A 19,339-nucleotide genomic window follows, 5' to 3' on the forward strand; every position below is an offset into this window, starting at 1 on the left:
AACTGGATTATCTGCTTCTGTGACATGGGAAGGCAAACTGCATTTTGAACCTCACCCTTCCCACATTGCTTCTAGCACCTGCTCACCTATCTTTAGCTTTGAGTTTGCCTTCAAAATGTGTCCAGATGATGTGGCTAGACTTGGCCACATTAAAGCAAAACCAAAGTGCCTTGAATGTCCTGGTGATGTGGACTGAGAGACTATTAGTTGTGTCTACTGATCTGCCTTTTGCCTCTGATAACCATGTTCTGAAATAAAGATGTAAAATCCATATTTGTTTAGTTTACATGCATGGAATTTTGTATATACACTAGCACATGCAATTATAAGGATGAGGTTTCATGACAAAATATGAAGATAGCTTGTGTCATAACTGAAAATTTCCTAGACTAGCTCCACAAATACATTGTACAATAATACCATAAATCAGCAAGGATATAAGACTACACACTCACTCACAAGCAGATGCCTTCATAATTTAACAATAATTTACTTAGAATCTAGGACCTAAATTATTTAAAAATCATAATAATTTGCTTGAAGTAATACTGGATTCCTCATTTCATACACTCATTTGGTATTTTCTTTCTAATTCCCCAAACTACCTCTACAAAAAATAAGTTAGCTCCCCCTTCTTTCTTTTTGGATATGCACAAACTCTTCCAACTTGTCAGATTCAACCTTCCCCAGTATTGCTCCGCCACCCAAATGGACGTCATCAACTTTCAGGGCCAACCACCTTCATACATGAGGCAGTTCTTACCAAACACTGTATCTCAGGATCCTGTCCCAGGGCATGGAATTAGAATTGATTTTGCTGCCATAGGTCAAGTGATCCTGGTGCAGGGTACAGGGACCTCCTTATTTAACTGAGTCCCAACCACTCTTTCTCTGACTATCAGTATGTAACAGAGCACAGAGAGTCATCCTTCTGTGTTGGTTTCCTGATGTGTTCTCTAATTCCTAGAGCTTCTGGAGAGCCCTGTGATCCAATCCTGTTTGTCCCTGTCCTTGTCAGCACCCTCCCTGCAAAGAATCACACCTGCCCTCCTCACCTACCATGCTACTGGTGAGGCCTTCCTTCCAGCTAGATGAGCCACCCAGAGGCAGGAGCACAACTATTGTCTGACGCTGTGAGTCAAAGGTCTACCTGTGAGCTTGACTCACTAAATTGAGTGCCCAGGATAATAATGACAACCTGGGTGTCCGTGGGATGGTGTCATTTAATTATGCATTACCTTTGGTTTAGATGTGAGCCCTAGAATTTGGTCAGCTATGCACCCACCCAAGCCTGTATAGTAAGTAAGTACAAAGTGTTAGATTTTTATGCTGGCAACTAAGTTTTGCCTTAAAAGAAGAGTCTTTGTTTGCAAAATCTCTGTGGACCCTTTTGGATGTGGAAAGGGTAGAACCTGGAAACACCAGCTAGGAGAGAGTCAAAGAGCTACATTCTTCATAAGAAATGGATATCAAAGATATGTAAGTTTGGGAGGAGTTAAAGAAGACAGAGTTCAGATACATTGTTTCAGGCTGGAATCTAACCAAAAGGGAAGATTCACCAAAATACTCGATGGTAAGGGATGAGAAAAAGCATATTAAGAACAGAGGTGGTTAATACTGAAGTTGGCTATTAAAATTTATAAAACATAGAAAAATAAAATTTAGAGTAATTCAATTGCTTACTTGGGAGTGAGTTTAGTCATTTATTTTAAGCTTCATTAGTGGATCAGTAAATGAGCAATAGAAGGGCTCCATTTCTTTTTCTTCCTGTTTCAAAGAACGTAATACTTGTCAAAAATGGCTACTAGGAGAAGGGCATTGCTCTCCACACACATGGGTGGTCTTGGGAAAGCCTTCTCCCTTTGCAGACTTCACTGTTGAGGGAGCTCTAACAATCCTTGGAGCTCTGCACAGCACTTCTCCAAAACACTCAACTGGGTTTGCTCTGAGGTCTTTTCTAGATTTAAAATTTTCTAATTGTACGACTGATTGATCCTGCTGTTTTATAACTGACCTTTTATCCAAAGGAGTAATAATAATCATTGAAGGTGTCATTAGCCAAATACATCAAAGTTATTAATCTTCACATGCTCAATGTCAAAATGTTAACACATCCAATGCCATTACCTCCAAAACAGATTCAGGTTCTACCCTTTTTACCCAAGTGTGAACAAATTTATCCCAAGTCACGGTTCTAAGCACTGAACAAGTTCAGTCCTCACAGCTAGCCCATAAAATGAGCAGAGAAGCTAAATTACTTGTAAAAAGTTACACTCATCCCCCTCTAACACTGAGCCTCTCCATAGTCTCCTGCCTCCTCTCCCAATAGTTGTTTTTCACACTATAACCCGAATGGTTTTCTAAAAACATAAATAAGATCATATCATCTCCTTTGCTTCCCATTGCACATAGGTCAAAATACACATACCATGGCTTAACCCCTCCCTCACCCACACAGGTTATGCCCCGACTTGCTTCTTTATGCCTCTCTTGACAGCATGATGTAAACTGCATGGGAGCAGAGATTTTGTTGGTCTTGTTTATTCCCACATCCCCACCATGTCAGCAGTAGCTGTTACAAGTAGTATTGACTGAATAAAGGAATTTAGGAGAGCATTTGGATGGAAAGTAGGCAGGTAGAGAGAAGAAACTCTTATTTGTTAGGTGGATCGCCATTTCACTCTGATTCAAGCACCAGTTCCAAGCACCAGTGTTCCAGTCAAGTGTCTGCTGTTTATCCACCAACCCCCAGTTCCAGGTTTGCCAAGACCTAGAAATTCACTCCTTCTTAAAACTCCTGAAATGCTTTTACCTTAGACCCAGAAAATGTCTTCTCTGGACTGTGTTCACTCTTACATTCTTCAATAAATGCTCAGAAATCTTCTTAGGGGGCAGAAGCAAGCATCCTGCCTTCATCTTTTAAATGAATCATTTTACAACTTCAAACACCAATTTTTGCTCAGGAAAAAAGCCTTGTCACAGTGGGTTACAGGAAGATGGCAGAGTAGGGAATTCCAGGACACAGTTTTTCATCCAAAGCAAATATTAAACAGGTAAAAACTGCCTGAAACAGCTACTTTGAAACTTCAAAGGCCAGAAGAACTCTGTACAGTATCTAGGCAAGAGTGGGAGGAAGAGGTTAATAAATTACGGTAAAGAACAATAAATTGTTCTCTCTGCAAAGTGGCTACTGGTGCCTAACCCATACCAAAAGCCACCACAGGGCCGAGTGCCCAGCTAGTTTGCTGATGACACAAAGGGACATGAAAATCCTCTTCCCCAAGACCAGGGGTAGGCACGGCTGATCACTGATCAGGGCTTTTGATTAGTGAATTTGGATCAGTGGGGGACCATCTCTAAGTGCAGCTGTTAATCAACCTGCCTGGAAAAAGGTAGCCACTGTTTTAAACTCCCCATACAGGGGCTGTGGGGGTAGAGATTTAAAGGTGCTGTACTTCCTCCAGACTACTGTACTTCCTCCAGACTGTGTGCATTTGATGGACAGGTCAGGAAAGTCCATCTTTGGGGAGCCACTTGAAAAGCAATTAGTACTTTCCCTCATCCCATCTCTAGCTCACTTTGGAGCTTGTCTGCGCCCAATTCATGGGTCCCTGGCCCTGTCTGAGCTGGAAAAGACTGACATGGGAACGTCTTCTCCAGTGTTTCCTCTTCCCAGAACTTTGCCCTCCATGCAAAAGCAGCGGGATACAAAGAAAGAAGCGTAAAAGACTAGAGAAGTAGACGGCCTGGAGCAAAGACCTGCTGAATTCAAAAGCCAGGAAGAGGGAGATCTATGTCCTAGAAGGCAGAGGAGACAATCAACTTCAGTAAACAGGGAAACTCTAAAACAAATAACAAGCCAAAGCCCAAGACAAGACAGAGGCCCAGAGAGGAGGGAAAACCCTGCACACTGCACTTGCTTGGGCAAACCTTTCTGACAGGACCATTGGAGCTCAAAAAAGTCTTTGTCTTATCAACAGCTGGTTTCAAAATCAAGAAACAGACATCTCAGGGAATAAACCTCCGAGTTAGCATTTCTAAATATTACAAACTACAGTGTGCAAGAAAAGTGTATAAGACAAACAAAGAAACAGGCAATGATAGCCCATCCAGAGGAGAGGAAAAAATCCAGAAAACATCTTCGAAGAAGACAAGAATGTGGACATACCAAACAAAGCCTTTTAAAAATATATATATATATATATATATATATATTTTTGCATGGGCAGGCACCGGAAATCAAAGCTGGGTCTCTGGCACGGGCGGTAAGAATTCTGCCACTGAGCCACCGTTTAAGAATTAGTTTAGCAATACAAAAGATACACTTACCTGTTTTTTTGTAGTTGTCTTTTGTTTTAATTGTAAGACCTGAGAGCACAAGCCTGCATTCCCACAGAACAAACATCATGTGGATCCAGTGGTTGCCACTCATTTTTGAAAGGTTTATGCTCTCTAGTTTACTGTGTGCTCCATTACTGTGCAAACAGCCTTATATACGCATTTATACCTGCCTGGATGCTTAATTTGTTTGCGCGAAGATCCTAACTAAAAATAAGCAGATTTAGTAAGAGAAATATGTAAAGAACTTAAGACCACAATTTTTAATGTATAGTATGAAAAGGAAAATTTCTTGGAATTAAAGCCATTTTCCCTTCTGAAATAATGGTAAGAAAGTTGAATCATCAAATGGAAAGCTTCCCAGACATTGAAAGTGCTTCTTGGGTGGCAACCACAATGAAGGTTACAGCCTAGGGCATGATGAGGCTGAGCCCAGACTCCCAAATTTTCCACTCATACCATGGAGGTTCTACAACTTGAATCTTGTTGCTGTAGCCTGAATTATTAAAAAAAAAAAGAAACTTGCTTTCCAATAGTTCTCTCTCTAACAGATATAATTGACAAGGGCCAGGAAGACTGATAAATGTGGAAGGAGAAATTATTCACATTATTTTTCTTTTGTCTAATATATGTTAATTGTAGGAATTTTGAAGGTACAGACAAATACAAATAAGGAGAAAAATAACCCTCCTCTAATTCCATCATCCAAAGGCAAACTTTGGTTATTTCTAATCCCCTATCACCTCATATCCCCTCTTCAGCTACTGCTCAATATCTCTGCTCCCTTTATAGCAAATGTCTTCTAAAGAGTCATCCCTTCTCTCTCTAGATCTTCTTACCCTTCTTGAGCCCAATTCAATCATCCTTATGCCCCACCCAAATGACTGGTGTCCAGGGCACAAATTAACTCCATGGTTCTAAATCCAGCAGCCAACCCTCTGGCAAGATTTGACAGAGTTGTTAATTACTTCCTTCTTGAAACACCGTCTTCACTTGGCTCCCAAGAGATGGATCTCTCTGGTCTCCCATCTAATTGCTTTTTCCCATTCTCCTATATTTTTTTCTTCATTTGTCAAACCTCTAAATATCAGGATACCTCAGGGCTCTTTCTGTCTCCTCTGGGTGATCTCATCCAATACCATGGCTATAAATATCAAATTAATATCTTCTGCCAGGGCCAGTTCTTTGAACACCAGAGAAGAATATCAGTTGGATATCTCAATAGGCATATTAACCGCCAACTTCTTCTTGTAATCTTCCTCATTTCAGAAAATGGCAATCAGTTTTTCTAGTTTACCTAGACAAAAAATCATGGAGTCAGTCTTGATTCTTGTCTTTCGTACCCCAATATGATCCATCATATGATCCACAGCCTTAATTTCACAATATATTCTAAATCTAACCATGTCTTATCACTCTGTCTTTACCAGCCTCGTCTGGGCCACCATCCTATCAGTGGATCATTGCAATAGCTTTGCTCAATGTCCTTTGTACTTCTCCCTTGCTGCCCTGCATTCTATTAATCCAGTAAAAATCTTTCAGGTCATGACATCCATTGTCTATAACTTTTTAATGGGTTCCCAACTCTATGTTCTTAGCCTTTCATCATCTGACATTTGGCTAATTCTCTAATTTCACTTCCATCCACTCTTCTTTCTGCTTACACAATTCAACCACAATGGCCTCTTTGTTGTTCTCTGAACACATAATATGCTCTCATTTCAAGGCATTTCTGTAGTGATTTCTAACTTAATCCCACTGTAGTTAGGGAACATACTTTGCATGACTTCAATCTGTTCAAATGTATTATGTTATGGCCCATAATATTGCTCATCTTGGTAAATATTCCAGTGTTCCATGTGCACTCGAACAGAAGACATATTCTGCTGTTGCTGAGTGGGTTCCTCTATAAATGTCCATTTGATCAAGTTGATTGATAGTGTTGTTCAAGTTTTCTATATTCTTACTGACTTTCCATCTACTTGTTCTACCAAATGTTGAAAGAGGGGTATTGAAATGATGACTATAGTTGTGAATATGTCTACCTCTCCTTAAAGTTCTATCAGGGATTTTGTTTTGTTTTTTGCTTCATGTACTTTGAAGCTCTGTATTTAGAGGCATAAATGTTTATAGTGTTGTTATACACTTTGTTGTATGATGTTGTTCTTGATGAATAAAACTGGCTTAGTTCCCTAGGGCTTCTGTAACAACGTACCACAAGCTGGGGGGCTTAAAACAACAGAAATTTATTCCATCATAACTATGGAGGCTAGAAGTACCAAATATGGTGTCAACAGGGCCATGCTTCCTCTGAGGTCTGTGGGGAAGAATCCCATGTCTGGATCCTGGCTTCTGGCATTGCCTTGCTGGCAGTTCATGGTGTCTCTGCCTCAGTTAGAAATGGCCTTCTCCCCTCCACCTGTCCTCTATGCGTCCTTTCCCATTCTTATAAGAATACCAGCTGGACTGGGTTAGTCCCCCCTCCCCCAGTCCAGTTTGGCCCCATCTTAACTAATGATATCTTCAAAGATTCTTCTTTCAAATGAGTCTTTCAAATGAGATTCTTCTTCAAATATCCATAGGACTGGGGTTTAGGACTTGAGACTATCTGTTTGGGGAACGTATTTCAACCCACACCAAGCCCTTTTATGAATATGAAATGATTTCCTTTATCCATGATAATATTCTTTCCTCTAAAGTGTACTGTCTGATATTAATAAAGCCGCTAGAGCTTTCCCTTTTATTAGGGTTATTATGGTTTATTTTTCTCATCCTTTTACTACTTTAATTTTATTTCATTTTTAACTTTTATTTTGAAATAACTTCAAACTTAGAGAAAAGTTGCAAAACAACACAAAATAATACACATAACTCGATGACACTCACCACTCTTAAATTTACCAACAATTAGCATTTTGCCACATTTGTTACACCTTTCGATCTGTCTGTGTGAATGTATCTGTCTATCTATATTCTTAACCTTTGAAAGCAGGTTACATATATCATGCTCCTCTAACAATTAACACTTCCATGAACTATTTCTATTTTTAAACTCTTTGTAGCTTTATATTTAAAGTGTATTTCTCTAAGGCAACATATAGTTACCTAGTTTTGTTATTCACTCTGACAATTGCCTTTAAATTCATCTGCCAAGCTTACATTTTTATGATTAATATACGTTTGGGTTTATGTCTAGTATCATGCTATTTGTGTTCCATTGTCTCATCTCTTCTGTTTCCCTTTTCCCTTTTTCTGCTTTGTGTTTGATTATTTCAAAACTTTCATGACTCCATTTTATCTCTTGTTTGTTTATTAGCTATAACTCAATATTTTGTTAATAATAAAATCTTGTTATTTCAGGATTTACTTTAGAGTTTGTAGTATCTTTCTTTAACTTACCACAGTCTGTCTTCAATTCAAGCCATATGCAATGTTTCACATATAGTTTAAGAACCTTACAATAGTGTTCTTCCATTTCTCCCTGAGAGGCACTTGGGCTGTTATTGTCACAAATTTTACTTTTCCATATCTTTAAACCCTACAGTGCATTGCTATTACTTTGTTGAAGCAGTTGATTACTTTAACTTGATTTAAGTACTTTTATATTTTATCCAAACGACTACTATTTACATATTATAAATATATATACTTATATTTTTATAACTATATGTTTATATATTTATCCACATACTATTTCTGCTGCTCTTCTTTTTTATGTAGATTCACATTTCCATATTGTATCATCTTCCTTCTTCTTTAAGGAATCTGACATTTCTTGTAGTGCAATCTTTTGTAAAAGGCTTTATTTTGCCTTTTTTTTTCCTATTGCATACCCTTCCGCATAAATCACTTTATTAACAGTTAATGAAAATTAGAACTTTTCCCGGACCTTCTGACAAGATTGGTTTTAATCTTAAAATGCTTTGTCTCTTCAGTGAAACCCTCTTTGGAATTAGTTGTTACTCCCACTATATCTGTCATCTTGACTCCAGCTGGATATTCTTCTTCTTTTGGTCCAGATCTTCAGATTTTACAAGTAGATTCAAGTCAAGGAAAGGTCATTTTTCCACAGCTCGCTTCTCTGAAAAATTTCCATCTCCTACTAAAAGTCACAGTCCAGGAGTGAAGCAATTACATGCTGGAATCTCAGGGCCAATTGGAAAGTTATTATAAACACTCTCATTGGTCGATCTTATTTATCACCACAAGCTGAAACTGCCCAGTCTTGGAAGAGGTGACCTCTTACGTATCAACATACACAATTTTTTAAAAGGGGAGGGCAATATGAAGGGGGCTGAGTCTTGGTCAACGAAATCAGCACAATGAAAACAAGTAATGATGAATATTGAGCACTAGAATGCAAAATACCAGATGTTTTAAAGAGATGGGGTGCCAGTTTTCAATTCCATCTTGAATACCACATTACAAAAGAAATATTTTAAAAATAAAAGAGGATGAAGGGAAACGAAAAAATAAATAAATAAAGACTCTCTAAACCATTGAATGACCCCTTGTTTGTTCCTGATATACTTCAATCACATCTTCTTCCTCCATTCCCAGTTCTTTAGGAGTGTGATTAGCAATTCTCTGACCTTCAAAGAGAGACCCGAGTGAATTCATTGGAACTCCCTGTGTTTGACAGTATGATTCCTTGAGTTTCTCGAGATGTGTTGTCATTTTCACCTTGAAGTAAATCTCACTGCTATCCTCTCACTGTTCTGGTGGGCAGAAGTCTGAAATCAGTAACACTAGCTGAAATCAAGGTGTCAACAGGACCGTGTTCATTCCAACACCTCTGGAGAGAATCATTCCATGCCTCTCTCAGTTTCCCATGGCTCTAGATGTTCCTTAGTTTGTGGCTACATAATTCCTCCAGCTTCTCATGGCCTCCTCTTTCCAGGCCATCTCTTCTCTCGCCTTTGTCTTTAAGATATATTTTTGATGGCTATGGAATTGTAGGCAGACCGTCGCCCACCCACTTCCATTACCCTTAAGATGTTGCTGCACTGGCTTCTCATTTTCGTTATACCTGATGAAAAATTTGCTGTTTAATCCTTGTCTTTGTTACTTGGTATGTAACCTGTTTTGTGCTTCCTCACCCCTGACCTTTGGCTGCTTTTAATATTTTTCTCTTTATTAATGGTTTTTAACAATTTGTTCATGAGGTGCCTCAGTGTAGTTTTTTTCATTTCTTGTGCTTGGGATTCATTGATATTCTTGAATCTGTAAGTTTACACCTGCCAGCAAATTTAGAAAATTTTTGACCACTATATTTTTCTTTTTTCTTTTGCATGGGCAGGCACCAGGAATCGAACCCAGGTCTCTAGCACGGCAGGCAAGAACTCAGCCTCCTGAGCCACGTGGCCCGCCCTAATCACTATATTTTTCAATAGTTTTTCTGTATCCCACTTTCATTTTTTTTTGAACTCCAATTATATGTATATTAGGTCACGTGAAGATGTCCCCCAGATCACTGATACTCTAAAAGCTTTTAAATTCATTTTTCTGTGTGTATTTCATTTTGGTTATATTACTGCATTTTTAAGGTCAGTAATCTTCTGCTATGCCTATTGTGCCATTAATCTCATCCAGTCTATTTTTCACACAAGATAATCAAGTTTTAATCTCAATAAGTCAGATTTAGTTCTTTTTACGTCTCATGCCTCTTTGCAATTTTTTTGAACATTTGGAATCCCATCATATTAAAGGTTTTAAGGTTCTCATTTGTAGTTCAAACATTTGTGTCACTTTTGAATTGTTTTGATTGATTTTTCTCCTCATTATAGAAAACATTTTTCTGCTTGTTTGTAGACCTGGTACTTATTTATTGGATTTCAGACACTGTGACTTTTACCTTTTTGGGTACTGGTTATTATTGGCTTCTTAGAAATATTCCTGAGCTTAGTTCTCCATCATTATTAAACTGCTCAGACATAGTTTTGATCCTTTCAGGTCTTTCTTTTAAGATTAAGTGGTCCAGCATAGTACCTATACTCTGACTAATTATTTTCCAGTATTGAGGCAAGAATTTCCTGTGTATTCTATGAACTGTCCCATGATTGAGTTTTTTCACTCCAGGTGAGGGCTGGGTACTGCTTCCCTTAATCTTTCATATAGTCCTGTCCTCAGCATCAGAGAATTTTATCACATGCATGCACTGATCACTACTCAAGTGGGACCCTTTGCAAATCTTTGGAGTTTTCTCTCTGCACAGGTCTCTCTTCTCCTGAACTCTATCCTAATAACTCCAGTTTCCATGATAGACCTTGAAATATCTGGTTTCTTAGCTCTGTCTCCTCCACTCAGGGATTCTGCTTGATTTTGTCTGGATTCCTCCTCCCTGTATAGTTGACTAGTAACTCTCTTAAGGAAGTAAGCTGAAGGAAATCACAGGGCTTACCTGGTTTATTTACTGGTCCTGAGGGATCACTGTTCTTTATTGCTGGATGTTCTGTTTCTTGAAATGTGTTGTCTCAAATATTTTGTACAGTTGGTTGTTTCAAGGGGGAGTACATATTTGGTTCCTGTTATATCATCTTGTTTGGAGAAAATGAGTTTTTGTTTGCCATTAAATAAAACCTGTCATTGGCTTTATTTCATTACAGTCAGAAAATAAAGCCTTAATGAGTTCCAGTTTTTATATTTACAGAGTGCTTCTTCTTGCCTTAGCTGGTATATTGTCAATTATTTTGAGTATTTTCTGAAGATGTTTGCAAAGAAGGTATAGTCATCATGTGTAGTTTCTAATATAAAAAACATGGATCTTGGCTAAGTTTTTTTGTGAAATAAAATTAAGAAAAGCAGATGTTTAGAAAAATCAAACTGAACAAATTATTATTAAATGAGAAGTTAAATTTCCTTTCCCATTGTTTTAATGTTTGACCAGATCTTCTCCCAAAGATATTACTACATTTTTGGCAGAGCTTTTATGTATTTGTTCGAAATAGATATTTCTTTATCCAGTTATATTACATTTTTTACCTAGTTTCTTTGATTAGAGTAGATCATGAACAGCCTTTCTTTATGATTAAATGTGGTTGTACAACTTATTCTATACTCAATAGTAATCATTTATTAAATTCTTTTGGAACGTTATTAATGATCAAATTTAGGTTTTTCTCTTTTCCTCATTATGTTAAATAGATCCAAGTCCTTGGTTTGCATTTTATAACTAGATATAACAAAATATTTTTTAAATAGGCTGAGAACACATAAGCTTCTATAAGCTGTGTGTCTGTGTGAGTCATTTAGACTTTCTAAACCTCAGTTGTGTCATATGCCATCAACATTTATTGAATTATATCTGACATGAATTCCAACCATGAAATTACATAAGCCTACTTAGATTTCATCTTTTAGCCATTATCAATAAGCAGAAAAGTTTGCACTCTCTTTTGTCAAGGAACTTGTGGGAAGCCAGGCCTATCACTGGTTGATGATGATGGGTGTCATTTGTATGGCCCTCATATTTACCAATGCCTTTAATTTAGATATTTGATATTATAGAATCCTGACAGAAGTGAAGGAGAATGCCAATCATAAAGCTTTATGCTTCTATCCCATAATTGAACCATACTCTTTGTCGTAAGCTATGCTATATTTTCATGGATTTTATGACTATCCTGTGACAAGCATATTTATATTGCATTGGCATTTATAAATTATACAATGTTTGTAACTCTGTTTTGAAATTTCTTCTTTAAATTTTTGATAAACTGTGAACATAAAACATGTAAATGTACTGATCCTCTTTTGACATGAGGGTCTCTATTTGGAGTATGCGCATCCTAAATATTATAGCTAATTTACAATACCTCAGTTAAAGAGCTTAGATTGGCTCTCACAATCCTACTAGCTGAGGTCATATTTTAAGTTTGCTTTCCTCTTCCTATTCACATGAATATTCATTAGGTCTGATAGGGTATCTTAGTTTGCCAGAGCTGCTGTAATATATACCAAACAATGGGTTGATTTAAACAATAAGAATTTGTCTTTTTGGGGGGCTTTTTTTTCTTTGAGGTTTTGAGGCTAGAAGTTCAAAATTAAGATGTTGGCAAAAACCATGCTTTCTCCTGGAGTCGGTAGCAATCTGGTGATAGTGGTCCTTTGTCACACAGCAATGTCCTTGATCTTCCCCCATGGATTTCTATGATTTCTGGCTTCTTTTTATAAGCTGTGGTGGTTTGAAGTTGTGTGCACCCCTGAAAAACATGTTCTTGGATTGAGTTCATTCCAGCGTGAACTCATCTTAAGTAAGACTATTTGATGAGGCTACTTCCAGTAAGATGTGTCCCACCTAATTCAGGATGGGTCTTAATCGTCTTACTGGAGTTCTTTGTAAGACAATGAAATTCAGAAAGAGAGGGAGAGAATGGAAGCAAAAAGCTGAAAACAATGAAACCAGAAGGGAAGGGAGAGACCAGCCACTGTCACCATGTGCTGTGCCATGGGGCAGAGGAGCCAAGGATCTCTGACAGTCAGTCTTCAGGAAAAAAGCATGGTCTTGATTTGGACATTTTCTTGACTTTGAAACTGTAAGCTAATAAATTCCTCCTTGTTCAAGCTGAACCATTTCATGGTATTTGCTTTAAGCATCTTAGGAAACTAAAATATAAGACCTCTAGTGATATAGATTAAGACCAATCCTGATTCAATTTGGCCATATCTTAGCTAATAAAATGTTCAAAAGGTCTTATTGGAAATGGGTTCACGTGCGCAGGAACACAGGTTAAGAAGTGAATTTGTTTTTTGCAGGGTACATGATTGAATCCCCAACAGACAATGAGACTCTTTTCAACTTAAGCTACCTGTATTTAGACCCAGGCACAACATGCCTCTATATTATTTGTCTCCATTAGTAATATTTATTTGAGGAGATGTGTTCGATTTGCTTTCGTGTAGCAAATATTATGCTATATGGGCCAAAAACCTTTTGCTATCAGAATTAGAAATGGTAAGCACACTGATTACAGGCAGTTCATCCCTTCTTTGCTCCAACTGAGTCACCTTCTGTCTTAAGTCTAACTTGACACAAAAATATTATTCTCTTTCTATTGATGAAAGAAACATATAAACATGACACAAAACTAAACAGGAGATAATGAGTAATCAAAAAAGCTTTATGTTTAAGAAACACATAAATAATTTTGAAATGAACTTAAGCCAATCTCTATGAATCATTGACCTAGAAGTTCATTTTATTTAATTTCATGAGAAACTGTCATTTATTTCTGATAAGTTATATATGGTTAGATATTTTTCTATTGCTACAAAAATAAGATTTATGAGATAAACATATATTTAGATGAAGCCATGATTAAGGGAAATTAATACTTGATTTGAATTTGCCTTAAAGAAAACTTGAATATGAAATGAAAAGTGATCATTGTGGCTAAATTTAGGAATGGCCCATCAAGACACAGTCTAAAAGTTCTTTCAGATGTTCCATTTATACAGTTCCTCCTACTTCTCAGGCAGAACATTACTTACATTAAGTACATCAACTTGTTTTATACTTTGAACAATCCTAGATTAGTATAAGTAATCTCATTTCACAAATGGAGAAAACAGGGTTTAGAAGACAAGTGAAAGGTCAGAATTTTAACCCCATCCTGTCTGTGGCAACAGGACTGTGCTTTCCACTCTAAGACCCAGCCTTCCAATGAGTTCACTGTCTTGCCTCCAGCCCACTCAGTCTTTCAAACAAACCTAGTTGTTAGGGATTGCGCAGGTTGGGGATGGTCATTTGCTTTCTCTAAAATAACTAGCAGTTCTTCTGTGGATTCAGGGTTACCTGCCCACTCCATCTAGCCCAACCAGCTTTTCCTGGGAAATAGCCCAAGGCCGGGCGCATTGTTTTCCTCCCCCAGGCCCAATTCAAAGTGACCTTCTTTGTGCAAGGAACTAATCTAATGTGGGATTAAGTGTTAACGGGTTGTAGGACCCAGATAACCGCTGCTTTCTCTGCCACGCCCACCACACGCTGGTCCCACTGGAGACAACGCTTTACCTTCGTCCTTCCTAAAGTATTTTGAGGCAGTCCTAGGTCATAGTAGAAAAATGGATATTGTGGTCAAAGCAATGTGGAAGCAGTTGGTTAAACAATGTTCGACAGGGTTCAGAGTCCTTCATGTGCTAACCTGCTTTATTAATTTCCAAGGAGAAAGTGAGTATGCAGCCCTCCTCAGATGTGCTTGAACACAGCTGGCTGTTTCTTTTTACAGGGCCTTTTAGGGAAACTGGTCTTCAATGCACGACACTTCGGACAGGGTATGTTCTAACCTAAAGGAGTTGTTGGACTTTCAAGAGCCCTCCACGCGGTGAATGGGTGACCTATTTTGGGAAGGTTCCTTCTTTGCAGCCTTTGTGTTTACATCAAACTGGCAAGTATCCATACATAAGGCTGACCCTACTTCTGATACTCTTCTTAGTATCAGACTGAACGGTGCTTTCGGTGGAAACTTTGTGGAGTGGCTGTCATCCTGGAACATCTGAGCTCCCTGGCTGAGGACGTGGATAGGAAGGAGTAAGAGCAAGTATCTGGAGGTGTGAAGGGAGACAGACTCCCTGTTCAAAACACAGGTGTGCCGCAACCACTGATTAAAGTAGGTGAGTGTTTCTTTCCCTCTGGAAAGGATTCATGGAAAAGGTGAGTCCTGAGCTTAATTTTATGGGAGGGGTGGCTTTGGCAGAAGTGTGCTAAGAAGTACTCCAGGCAAGGCAGGGAACATTTGACGTGGAAGGGGTGAGTCACATCCTGGAGACAGTAAACAATTGATTTCTGCTTCCTCTATTTCCAGGCATGTCTAATCAAGTTTATGCTCCTTTCCTGGAGAAGAGGGGGAAAACTCAGGGACAAGGAGGTCTCCCTTTATCTCATAAATCTTTCCCTCTAAATTGCTTGATCCTACATATCCATGCATCTGTACCCACATTAGACAAAGTCATAATCTTAACAATAATGCTCACTGAACAATCACAGTAGAAGAGGCGAGTATTTGGCTTCTGGGGTGTTAAAAGAACAAAGAATTATGTCCAGAAGTAGTACAATGATCAGAAGTGTCCTGGGAGAAGCTGGGATGGAAGGTGGCCACATTCTCCCTGCTCTAGGGGGGATCCAGATCCTAAGGAGCCAAGAAGTAAGAACAGGGGCTCTCCCTTCCCTCCATTTCTCATCCCTTCTCTCATGCTGCCTGCTTGCCCTGCCCTGAGTCCTTCTTGCCAACCTCTGCCCCCAACTCTGTGCACAAAACTGGTGCCAGTTTTCTACACAGGATGAAAATGGCCTTTAAAAATGTAAATCAGATCAAATCATCAGCCTGCTTAAAATTCTTTGACTGCTACCAATCGTCTTTAGAATTTAAAAACCTCATCTCTCTCCTCTCCTTATAGGAAGCTTCACACACACTGGTTTTATCTTCCACCTTAAGCCTTTCTGCAGATTTTTTTCTCACTGCCCCTACCTTCCTCTTTTGCTACCTAGATCAGAAATCAGAAAACTATGGCCTGCAGACCAATTTTGCCCTTTGGACTGTTTTTGTAAGGTACTTGAGCCAAGTAAATGGGTTTTATGTTTTAAAAGTATGTAATTATATATTTTATATATTATATACATATGTGGCAGAGGTCAAATACAGCCTGACAAAACCTAAAGTGTTCATTTACTGTCTTGCCCTTTACAGAAAGTTGGCCAACTCCTGACTTAGAGTCTCACCATTTTGTTTCTATTAGCACACTCCGAGGTGCAGACATACCTCAGAGTTATTGTGGGTTTGGTTCCAGCCCACTCCGATAAAGGCAACATTTCAATAAAGCAAGTCACATGGATTTGCTGGTTGCCCAGTACATATAAAAGCTATGTTTATAACCACATTGTTGTCTATTAAGTGTGCAATAGCATTTTATCTAAAAGAAAAATGTACATATCCATTAAAATATGACACAGAGACACAAAGTGAGCACACGCTGTTGGGAAAATGGCATCAACAGACCTGGTTGACTTAGTGTTGCCACAAACCTTCAATTCATAAAAAACACAGTTACCTGTGAAGCACAATAAATGGAGATGCAATAAAATGAGGTATGTCTGTATATCCTTGATGCTGCTCACCACAAACCGCAATCCACATTCTCGTTAATGTCTTCACCTGTTGATCCTCTGCTTCCTTTTCACCTGCCTCGACAGGGTCAGTGCCACACTCCCGGAATTCTCTACTGCTTAGCTCGGTGCCTCTTGTCATACGAAATGCTAAAAATGTATGCCTGGCTCACGTTTCACGTCCATGTCCCGCGGCCCAGCCGTGGCTGACGAGCCCTGCACACTTCACACGCGCTTCATTCCCCGGTACTTGTCCTTCGTGGGATCAGTCACTGAATTTCTATCCCAAGGAAACCTGGTGCAGGCCAGTTGTGGGACTAGAATCCATACTCTAGCCTTTCCAGCGCACGTCTTATTCCGCAGAGACCTGATTCCACGTTCCCAGGGCTGTACATGACAGATGTCTGTTGTGGGTTTCACAGACTTGTCAGCATTCCTGGGGAGCTGGGGGGGCCGGCACTGTGGCATGGCCATTTGGACGTCATGGGGGCCCCAGACCGTTCCTGTGTTTGTCCAGATCCCCATGATCTGTCTGGTCAACTCCTCTGCCATGGAAACCTAATCAAGAGGAAGATTTCTGCAATTTTAGAAATTGAATTACAGTTAGCAACCGTCTCTACAACCACGGAAGGTCCACGTGCGTGCTTCTATGCAGCCCCCTCAAAGACAACATCTGTGTAAGCATACATTATAAAAGTCAGATGTGTGCAACAGAGATTTTATTCATTTATGACTTTCCCTGAGCAATTGTGACGGCATGTTTGTTTAAATATTTACAAATGAATGCGAACGAGCAGCAGCAGAAGACAAGATTAAGGCCAAACAGGACATATGTTTTTAAGGAAGGAGAGGGTTTCCTTTACCTTGTTGTCGTACAAAAAATAAGGCAGTGCAGAAAACGTGGCACATTCGAACTGCGTTGCTCCTAGTCACTGAAGGAAAAGGGACAGTTCCATTCTCTGCAGTGCAAAACCGAGTCATTCTTATTGAAAGGTCACAGGAAACTGAGGGGAAATGTCAGGCACACAGACTGACCTATTCAGAATATAATTACGCCTGCTTTAAACAGACAACATCTACCTGCGGGAGGGGGGGGGGTTGATTGCGTGCCCTGTGCCTCCCTTGTGCAGTTAGTGTGAAGACACCTTGGGACAACCTTGCCCTTCAGAAAGGATGATTTTGGTGGGTGTGGGTGGGTCAGATGGGGTGGGGGTAGGTGAGTTGTGAAACAATCTTCTCTTCAGCTGCTGTTCTGTTTTGAATTATTGAATTTACCATTGCTTTGCAACATGCACATTGTCGACTTCCAAGATTACTCTGCTCCCCTTTGGTTTTTCCTTTAAATTTATTGATTTCTTAAAGAGTGGAGGAGAGTGGTCCCAAGGACCCAGGGGCAGACAGACAGCCATGCGACTCCTGTCCTCTGTTTGCCCCGGGGGCTAAGGGCGCTGCCTAGGTACCATGTGGGCCGAGGATCCTCTGATGCTCTCCCATTTGGTTTGAAGAGACCAGCTGTAGGGGCAAGATGGCAATTCGGTTTTCATGCCAGTTCATCCCTTGGCGTCTCTCCAGAATTCCAGTATTGAGGGTTTGAGGTTGCTGGCTGCTTCATTCCTTGTGTGCTCAAGTTCCCACTGACTTCCTTATGATAAACTGAATGATGATCTACTCCAATGATAAACAGAAGGGTTCTTCACTTCGATGGGGATTCTGCATGTCTGAAGAGAGCTGGGCCAGTTAAATCAGCAATATAAATATGCGATGTCAAGCGGATATGATGGGATGTGTCCCAACGTGAAGCCCTGGAGAGCCTCCTTGTGTGGTCAGCAAATGACCATCTGATGGCACCAACTTGATTTCTTAAATCTCTGGTTGAAAACCCAGAGCTGGTTATCCTCCCCCGTGGCCGGGATAGACCTGTCTGCAGGTGTATACACGATCACATCTTTTAAGAAGCAGATACTGTCTTTTTTGGTGGATCACAAATAAGGCCCATCCGAAGCCAGTGATTTATAGAAGTTTGAATATTTGCCATGTATGCATGGTCAGATTTTCAAGGCCGACAATCTGGTATCTATTTCCCCCTGAGCCAGAAATTTAGCACCTGTGGTTGGTGCTGCCAGGTCATGTAATCAGGGCACTTAGACAAGCATAATTAGGTAAGTCAAAAATTATAGTACACATTTTCAATTGTTACTGATTGTCTATTAAATAGAATTGTGTTATACAATACTATTGTAAATAGCAAAATAGTACTATAAATAGGAAAATGGCATCTGCTAAAATTACTAACGTAATACACTTAAAAAGATAAAACAAAAAAGAGGAATGTAATATAAGGAAATAAAAGAACACAGGTTCAGTAAGGTACCCTTTTCACTAATGGCTAAATCTTGTGAATAATGGTGAGTTTAGACTTGTTTTCCCATGAGGATTGAATAAACTTAGCTTTCCATGCATCTATTTGGCTTAAAAGAAACTTTCATGCACTCTAGTTAGCATCTCCAGGTAATGAACAATCACATATTTTTTTCTTTTAGAGATTTTTTTTTAAAAATTACTTCATTTTTACCTCTATCAAGAGAAATGTGAGAACTTTCTATGTTCAACGTTAGGAAAAACCCTTTTGTCTTTAAAGTTTATTGACTTTCTTTTCTCTCTCTCCTTGACCTTTCTGACACTTGTTTTATTAGATATTTACTTAGCAGCTAGTTTCTATTTCTCACTTTCTTTTCTTTTTATCTTTGTGCTTATATAAGTATTGCTTCATTGTTATTTTCCTCTCTCTGGTTAATTGATTAATCTAAACGTCACTGGGATATTTATTAACAATTCCAAATTTTCTGGATGCTTTGTAGCTTGGCCTCCAGCAGAGAGAAAGTTTCAGAAAAAAACTTTTATTTC

General features: G+C 39.1%; 1 long non-coding RNA gene and 1 pseudogene across 1 annotated transcript in view; both read right to left on the reverse strand.

Annotated features, from left to right (window-relative positions):
* LOC143688660 (uncharacterized) overlaps positions 1–17,465 on the reverse strand; it is a 35,625-nt gene extending 18,160 nt beyond the window's left edge. The window contains exons 1-3 of the long non-coding RNA XR_013178211.1: positions 17,299–17,465; positions 16,381–17,012; positions 1,684–5,635 (exon numbers count right to left, since the gene is read on the reverse strand). This is a non-coding gene — a long non-coding RNA (uncharacterized LOC143688660). The remainder of the gene's footprint in view (positions 1–1,683; positions 5,636–16,380; positions 17,013–17,298) is intronic.
* On the reverse strand, positions 8,234–9,356 carry LOC143685699 (small ubiquitin-related modifier 1 pseudogene; annotated as a pseudogene).
* Positions 17,466–19,339: the final 1,874 nt, after the last annotated feature.

Source organism: Tamandua tetradactyla, chromosome 6 (genome assembly GCF_023851605.1).
Source record: "Tamandua tetradactyla isolate mTamTet1 chromosome 6, mTamTet1.pri, whole genome shotgun sequence".
NCBI classification, from domain to species: Eukaryota; Metazoa; Chordata; class Mammalia; order Pilosa; family Myrmecophagidae; genus Tamandua; species Tamandua tetradactyla.